This window comes from Hordeum vulgare, chromosome 3H (genome assembly GCF_904849725.1).
Source record: "Hordeum vulgare subsp. vulgare chromosome 3H, MorexV3_pseudomolecules_assembly, whole genome shotgun sequence".
Taxonomy (NCBI): domain Eukaryota; kingdom Viridiplantae; phylum Streptophyta; class Magnoliopsida; order Poales; family Poaceae; genus Hordeum; species Hordeum vulgare.
The window spans coordinates 383,905,921-383,915,277 of NC_058520.1; positions in this window are offsets into that span (position 1 = coordinate 383,905,921).

The following is a 9,357-nucleotide window of genomic DNA, read 5'->3' on the forward strand; positions in this document are numbered from 1 at the left end:
CAGACGTCACGATGGTTTCCGGAATAGTCCGGAAACGAAGATTGATATATAGGATGACCTCATTTGATTACCGGAAGGTTTTTGGAGTTACCGGGAATGTACCGGGAATGACGAATGGGTTCCGGGAGTTCACCGGGGGGGGCAACCCACCCCGGGGAAGCCCATAGGCCTTGAGGGTGGCACACCAGCCCTTAGTGGGCTGGTGGGACATCCCAAAAGGGCCCTATGCGCCAAGAAGAAGAAAATCAAGAGAAAGGAAAAAAAAGAGGAGGTGGGAAGGAAGGGAAGGACTCCCTCCCACCAAACCAAGTCCAACTCGGTTTGGGGGGGGGAGTCCTCCCCCCTTGGACTCGTCCGACCCCCTTGGGCACCTTGAGCCCCAAGGCAAGGTCCCCTCCCTCCCACCTATATATACGGAGGTTTTAGGGCTGATTTGAGACGACTTTTCCACGGCAGCCCGACCACATACCTCCACGGTTTTTCCTCTAGATCGCGTTTCTGCGGAGCTCGGGCGGAGCCCTGCTGAGACAAGGTCATCACCAACCTTCGGAGCACCGTCACGCTGCCGAAGAACTCTTCTACCTCTCCGTCTCTCTTGCTGGATCAAGAAGGCCGAGATCATCGTCGAGCTGTACGTGTGCTGAACGCGGAGGTGCCGTCCGTTCGGTACTAGATCGTGGGACTGATCGCGGGATTGTTCGCGGGGCGGATCGAGGGACATGAGGACGTTCCACTACATCAACCGCGTTCACTAACGCTTCTGCTGTACGATCTACAAGGGTACGTAGATCACTCATCCCCTCTCGTAGATGGACATCACCATGATAGGTCTTCGTGCGCGTAGGAAAATTTTTGTTTCCCATGCGACGTTCCCAAACACAAGTGACTTGTTGGAGATCATACATACCGATGTATGCGGTCCGATGAGTGTGGAGGCGAGCAGCGGATATCGTTATTTTCTCACCTTCACTAACGATTTGAGTAGGTATGGATATATCTACTTGATGAAGCACAAGTCTGAAATGTTTGAGAAGTTCAAGCAATTTCAGAGTGAAGTTCAAAATCATCGTAACAAGAAGATCAAGTTCCTACATTCTGATCGTGGGGGTGAGTATCTGAGTTTCGAGTTTGGTGCTCACTTAAGACAATGTGGAATTGTTTCACAGTTGACACCGCTTGGAACACCACAGCGTAATGGTGTGTCCGAACGTCGTAATCGTACTTTGTTAGAAATGGTGCGATCTATGATGTCTCTTACCGATTTGCCGTTATCGTTTTGTGGTTATGCATTAGAGACACTTGCATTCACTTTAAATAGGGCACCATCAAAATCCGTTGAGATGACACCATACGAGCTATGGTATTGTAGCGACCCGACTTAAGACGAGTCAAGCCTCTGTGTTTCTGTGCCATCCCTGGATTAGTATGCTGGCACACACAGTACATCAATGTATATATCAAAGTGCAATCACATGTAAATAGCGCAAAACTGATATATACCTTAATTATTTGAGCGGAAGCAGTCAAGGGAGTGGAGTCCCAATAAACACCAACGGCAAGTTGAGTGTAGACCGTAACCCTGAATCGTACTCTTACTCGTTGAAGAAAAATATCTGCAACATAAGACGTTGCAGCCGTGTAGGTCGGCATATTGAATATGCCGGCAAGTCACATAAGAGAGGGGTGAAAAGTAATCATCTATACTATATGCATATATGGTAGGTGGGGCTATAAGTTTTTAGCGAAAAGCAAGTTTTCTCCTACAACAAGGGGGGGCTAAAAGCAAAATGTTACTACTTTGTTGGTTGTTAACGAGATGGTTCCGCCAACCAGTTCTCGTACCCGAGTTGTCAATAATTACCCCCATCAAATATATTTAATGGTGTTGAGAAATCCAGATAACTTCAGTTCCTTTGGCTCAAGTTGTCCATGACCGTGGACACGGCTAATCGATTAGGTTTGAGTACTCTGCAGAGTTTTGCACACGTTCCCCACAAGATTTGATCGCCTCCGTGTATGTCCTCGCACTTCGGGGTGTTTGAAGACCGGATGATCAAAACATGGTCTTTCAACGGGTCCCTCTGAATCCGTGTCGGTGCCCATCCATTCCTACCGTTCTTCTACATCTGCTAGCACCGCCTGTCCAGAGTCGCTGCGTTGTCCAACCAAGACAGAGCCCATAATGACTTGTGGCTGTGCAGGTAAGCCTTGGGTCTTGAAAATATCCGTCCGTCTCTTTGAGCCTGGGTGAAGCTTTCCGCAGGATGTCATGGCCTCTCCAGCATCCCGGGTCATCCACTGGTTTCTCCAGGGAGCCGATCAACCGTCCTTCACCCAGAGTCCTGAGGTCTTGAAAAGTCTTGACTTAACCGGTCTTGGTTATTGAATTATTCTCCCATCACTCGTGATAAACTCTCAACCAGAATCCCGTCTACTCAAGCATAGCAATATGAAATTTGTCGTCCCGGACAAAGTAACGGGGTTGTTGGGTGCCTAACACATGATACTACAATATGTAATCATAATTTCCAAGTACCTAGTGAGCATGCAGTTGGGAAATAGGATGGTAGAACTACGATGCATAAAACATAGGTGATACATGATCAAATGACTTGCCTGGCGATGTTGACGAAGAAGAATTTCTCGAGAAATAACTTGATAGACTACTCTTCACTCTCCGATGAAATCTATATAACAAACATATCATTCACATAAGCACTCATACTAGCAATCATTCTAGCAATCAAAACAAAAGAGAGAGCGAATAGGAATCCGAAAGAAACTTCAAATAAGACTAGGGAGTCTTCTACTACATCAAACACTAAATAGTTTTTGTCTAACAGAAAAATAATAACAAGGAACTAAGATATAAATTTAACTAAGATAAAATAAAGTACTTTTCACAAAACTTTTTCAAAGTATTTCCAAACGGGTTTTGAAACAGTGGTGAAACCAATTGCAAGTTATTAGAGAACTAGAATTGATTTCATATAACATATAAGACTAAATAAAATAAAATTTTGTTGTTGTTGAAAAGTTACTGGTAAATATCAGAGAACAAAATATATCTTGTCACAATTACAAAAAAACAAATTAAGAACAATTAATACAAAAGAAATAGCAAGAAAACAAAAAAGGCTAAAACAGAATCTGTTTTTCTTAAAAACCTAAGTAAAAATATTTAAAAAAAATGGAAACTTAAACTACTAAAAGATATGATCAATAGGAAGCAGCAGCAAAAAGAATCAAATTAAAAGCTATTTTTAAACTCCCGGAATAAGCAAAACAATCTTTAATTCAAATCTCATCTAACTCAATTTTTATAAATCCAAACATAGACAAATTATATATCTACAGAAACTACATAAAATTTGTGATCCAACGCAAAAATAATCACCTAATTCGGAGGTATAGACTACTAGATATGAATTTTCTAAATTGCAATTTTCTGGAAAAAAAACTGCAATACGGGATTTCGTGAATCTCACCATGGGTGACAGAGAGGAAGAACTCCGGCGAGGTAGCTGCTCCGGCGAGGTGGGGAGGTCGTTGGCAGGGTGGGGAATCGGCGGAGGAGGGGTGGGGCGCGCAGGGGTGTGGTGCAGCGAGGGTAGGGGCCATGGGGAGGTCGGCAGGGAGCTCCTGGACTTGACCGGGGCAGGGTTACTCTGGCGAGGTGGCCGGCGGTTAGAGGCGATGAGGGTGGTGTCTCTTTGGGAAAATGGAACGAGGACGCCGGGTGGGTTCTTATAGGGGGCTCGGGAGGAGCTGGGATGGAAGGGAGAGGGAGATCGGGAAGGGAGGATTTCCGTGTCCATGGCTAAGGAAGGTCCTGTGCATGTGAGGAAGGAGATAGAGGAAGAAGAAGATCCTGTTGGGCCAGTTTTTGGAAAGCTCTTAATGGGCCACCGTTTATTTCCATTTAAACACGATTTCTTTCCTTTTTCAAAACAAGGAAACTAAAACGATAAAAGGGAAATCAAATCAATTCAGAATATAGAGTTTCTATATACTAAAATTATCAGAAAAATAAAATCTAAATGATGGGCATTTTTCCACGGCCAAAATAAAAACTTAAAAAAATGTTTTTCCAAAAAATCCCTAAAAGCATTATTTCTTTTTGCAATTATTTTCTCAAATTAAATTTTGGTTTTTTCTTGGCTCAAAATATTTCAATGAATGGCCCTGGTTTTTGGAGGGTCATTTTCCTCCGCTCTTTCTTGCGTGCAAGAATTTTGTCGGGGCATTTTCTCGGGGAAGAAAAATATAGAAGGAAGGGCAAATATTTTGAAAGGATTCAAATGCAAACTCCGTTCAAATTCTTTATAGTTGAAGAAGTCATGTCATCTTCTCTCTTTTCTTTTAAAAGATCGAATTTGAATTCATCGGAGATGGGGAAAGTCATTTTATTCCCTCTCATTCAAAAGTTTTTGAAAAGTTTCAAATTTCACACAAGTTTCAATCACTCAAGCAAACAAACAAACAATCTAATAATTATTTTAACATTCCAAAATTTAAAATTTTGGGATGTTACAGGTATGGCAAGAGGCCAAAGTTTCGTTTCTTAAAGTTTGGGGATGTGATGCTTATGTCAAAAAGCTTCAGCCTGGAAAGCTGGAACCCAAAGCGGAAAAGTGTGTCTTCATAGGTTACCCAAAGGAGACAGTTGGGTACACCTTCTATCTCAGATCCGAGGGCAAAGTGTTTGTTGCTAAGAACGGAGCTTTTTTTAGTAGGAGTTTCTCTCGAAAGAATTGAGTGGGAGGAAAATAGAACTTGATGAGGTTGTCGGACCTCTAATCCCTCTAGATGGTGGCGCAGGGCAGGGGAAACCTGTGTCGAAGCAACACCGGTTGAGGAGGAAGTTAATGATGATGATCATGAAACTTCGGATCAAGTTCCTATCGGACCTCGCAGGTCGACAAGATCACGTACTGCTCCTGAGTGGTACGGTAATCCTGTCTTATCAATCATGTTTTTAGACAACAATAAACCTGTGAATTATGAAGAAGCAATGGTGGGCCCGTATTCCAACAAATGGCTGGAGGCCATGAAGTGCGAGATAGGATCTATGTATGAAAACAAAGTGTGGACTTTCGAAGTATTACCTGAAGGCCGCAAGGCTATTCGGAACAAATGGATCTTTAAGAAGAAGACGGACGTGGACGGTAATGTAACCGTTTATAAAGCTCGACTTGTGGCAAAGGGTTTTTCACAAGTTCAAGGAGTTGACTACGATCAGACATTCTCACCGGTAGCGATGCTTAAGTCCGTCCGAATCATGTTAACAATAGTTGCATTTTTCGATTATGAAATCTGGCAGATGGATGTCAAGACGGTGTTCCTTAGCGGTTCTCTTAAGGAAGAGTTGTATATGATGCAACCCAAAGGTTTTGACGATCCAAAGAATGCTAACAAAGTATGCAAGCTCTAGCGATCCATTTATGGACTATTGTAGGCATCTCGGAGTTGGAATAAGCGCTTTGATGAGGTGATCAAAGCATTTGGGTTTATACAAGTTGTTGGAGAATCTTGTATTTACAAGAAACTGAGTGGGACCTCTGTGGCGTTTCTAATATTACATGTGGATGACATATTGCTGATTGGAAACAATGTGGAGTTTTTGGAGAGCGTAAAGGATTAATTGAATAAAAGTTTCTCTATGGAAGACCTAGGAGAAGCTGCTTACATTCTAGGCATTAAGATCTATAGGGATAGATCGAGGCGCCTGATAGGACTTTCACAAAGCACATACCTTGATAAAGTTCTGAAGAAGTTCAAAATGGAATAGTCCAAGAAGGGGTTCTTGCCAGTATTACAAGGTATAAAATTGAGTAAGACTCAGTGCCCAGCAACTGCGGAAGATAGAGAAAAGATGAGTATTGTCCCCTATGCTTCAGCCATAGGTTCTATCATGTATGCAATGCTATGCACTAGACCGGACGTCTGCCTGACCATATGTATGGAAGGCAAGTTTCAAAGTAATCCAGGAGTGGATCCCTGGACGGCGGTCAAGAATATTCTGAAGTACCTGAAAAGGACTAAGGAAATGTTTCTCGTTTATGGCGGTGACGAAGAGCTCGTCGTAAAGGGTTACGTCAATGCAAGCTTTGACACTGATCTGGATGACTGTAAGTCTCAAACCGGATACGTATTTATTTGTAATGGGGGTGTGGTAAGCTAGTGCAATTCCAAGCAAAGCGTCGTAGCAGATTCTACATGTGAAGCGGAGTACATAGTTGGCTCGGAGGCAGCTAAGGAGGGTGTCTGGATGAAGCAATTCATGACAGATCTTGGAGTTGTGCCGAGCGCACTAAATCCAATAACTCTCTTCTGTGACAACACTCGTGCCATTGCTTTAGCAAAGGAACCAAGGTTTCACAAGAAGACCAGACACATCAAACGATGCTTCAACCTCATTCGCGACTACATCGAAGGAGAGGACGTAAATATTTGCAAAGTGCACATGGGTATGTTACTTGCCCGAAATTTGATCGTCGGTATCCGCATACCTATTTCAATCTCGTTACCGGCAAGTCTCTTTACTCGTTCCGTAAAACAAGATCCCGTGACTTACACTTAGTCACATTGCTTGCAAGGCTTGTGTGTGATATTGTATTAGCGAGTGGGCCCCAAGATACCTCTCCATCACACGGAGTGACAAATCCCAGTCTTGATCCATACTAACTCAACGGCACCTTCGGAGATACGTGTAGAGCACCTTTATAGTCACCCAGTTAGGTTGTGACGTTTGATGCACACAAGGCATTCCTCCAGTGCCAGTGAGTTATATGATCTCATGGTCATAGGAACAAGTAATTGACACGCAGAAAACAATAGCAATAAAACGACACGATCAATATGCTACGTTCATAGTTCGGGTCAAGTCCATCTCATGATTCTCCTAATGATGTGTTCCAGTTATCAAGAGACAACACTTGCATATAGTCAGAAAACCTTGACTATCATTGATCAACTGGCTAGCCAACTAGAGGCTTGCTAGGGACATTGTTTTGTCTATGTATCCACACATGTATCTATGTTTTCATTCAATAAAATTATAGCATGGATAATAAACGATTATCTTTAAACATGAGATATAATAATAACTATTTATCATTGCCTCTAGGGAATATTTCCAACAGTCGCCCACTTGCACTAGAGTCAATAATCTAGTCCTCACATCGCCATGCGATTTACATTGTAATAAATCTAACACCCATACAGTTCTGGTGTTGATCATGTTTTGCCCGTGGATGACGTTTAGTCAGCGGGTCTGCTATATTCAGATCCGTGTGCAATTTGCAAATATTCATGTCCTCTCCTTCGACGTAGTCGCAGATGAGGTTGAAGCGTCGTTTGATGTGTCTGGTCTTCTTGTGAAACCTTGGTTCCTTTGCTAAGGCAATGGCACTAGTGTTGTCACAGAACAGAGTTATTGGATTTAGTGCGCTCGGTAGAACTCCAAGATCCGTCATGAACTGCTTCATCCAGACACCCTCCTTTGTTGCCTCCAAGGCAGCCATGTACTCCGCTTCACATGTAGAATCTGCTAGGACGCTTTGCTTGGAACTGCACCAGCTTACCGCACCCCCATAAATATGTATATGGTTTGTGACTTAGAGTCATCCGAATCGGTGTCAAAGCTTGCGTCGACGTAACCTTTTACAACAAGTTCTTCGTCACCTCCATAAACGAGAAACATTTCCTTAGTCCTTTTCAGGTACTTTAGAATATTCTTGACCGCCGTCCAGTGATCCACTCCTGGATTACTCCGAAACCTGTCTACCATACTTATGGCCAATCTGATGTATGGTCTAGTGCACAACATTGCATACATGATAGAACCTATGGCTGAAGCATAGGGGACGGAACTCATTTGTTCTCTATCTTCCGCAGTTGCTGGGCACTGAGTCTTACTCAATTTTATACCTTGTAACACTGGCAAGAACCCTTTCTTGGATTGATCCATTTTGCACTTCTTCAAAACTTTATCAAGGTATGTGTTTTGTGAAAGTCCTATCAGGCATCTCGGTCTATCCCTATAGATCTTTATGCCTAGAATGTAAGCAGCTTCTCCTAGGTCCTTCATAGAGAAACTTTTATTCAAGTAACCCTTTATGCTCTCCAAATACTCCACGTTGTTTCCAATCAGCATTATGTCATCCACATATAATATTAGAAACGCCACAGAGCTCCCACTCACTTTCTTGTAAATACAAGATTCTCCAACCACTTGTATAAACCCAAATGCTTTGATCACCTCATCAAAGCGCTCATTCCAACTCCGAGATGCTTGCACCAGTCCATAAATGGATCACTGGAGCTTGCACACTTTGTTAGCATTCTCTAGATCGAAAAAACCTTCGGGTTTCATCATATACAACTCTTCCTTAAGAAAACCGTTAAGGAACGCTATTTTGACATCCATATCGTAGTCAACTCCTTGAACTTCTGAAAAACCTTTTGCCACAAGTCGAGCTTTATAAACGGTCACATTACCGTTTGCGTTTGTCTTCTTCTTAAAGATCCATTTGTTCTGAATAGCCTTGCGGCCTTCAGGTAGTACTTCCAAAGTCCACACTTTGTTCTCATACATGGATCCTATCTCGGACTTCATGGCCTCCAGCCATTTGTTGGAATCCGAGCCCACCATTGCTTCTTCATGATTCGCAGGTTCATTGTTGTCTAACAACATAATTGATAAGACAGGATTATCATACCACTCAGGAGTAGTACGTGATCTTGTCAACCTGCGAGGTCCGATAGGAACTTTATCCGAAGTTTCATGATCATCATCATCAACTTCCTCCTCAACCGGCGCCACAATGACAGGGGTTTCCCCTTGCCCTGAGCCACCATCTAGAGGGACTAGAGGTTCGACAACCTCATCAAGTTCCATCTCCCTCCCACTCAATTCTTTCGAGAGAAATTCCTTCTCAGGAAAAGCTCTATTTTTAGCAACAAACACTTTGCCCTCGGATTTGAGATAGAAGGTGTACCCAACTGTCTCCTTTGGGTAACCTATGAAGACGCACTTTTCCGCTTTGGGTTCCCGCTTTTCAGGCTGAAGCTTTTTGACATAAGCATCACATCGTCTTTTGCCATACCACAGTTCGTATGGTGTCGCCTCAACGGATTTTGATGGTGCCCTGTTTAAAGTGAATGCAGTTCTCTCTAATGCATAACCCCAAAACGATAACAGGAAATCGGTAAGAGACATCATAGATCGCACCATTTCTAACAAAAAACGATTACGACGCTCGGACACACCATTATGTTGTGGTGTTCCAGGCGGTGTCAACTGTGAAACAATTCCACATTGTCTTAAGTGAGCACCAAACTCGAAACTCAGAT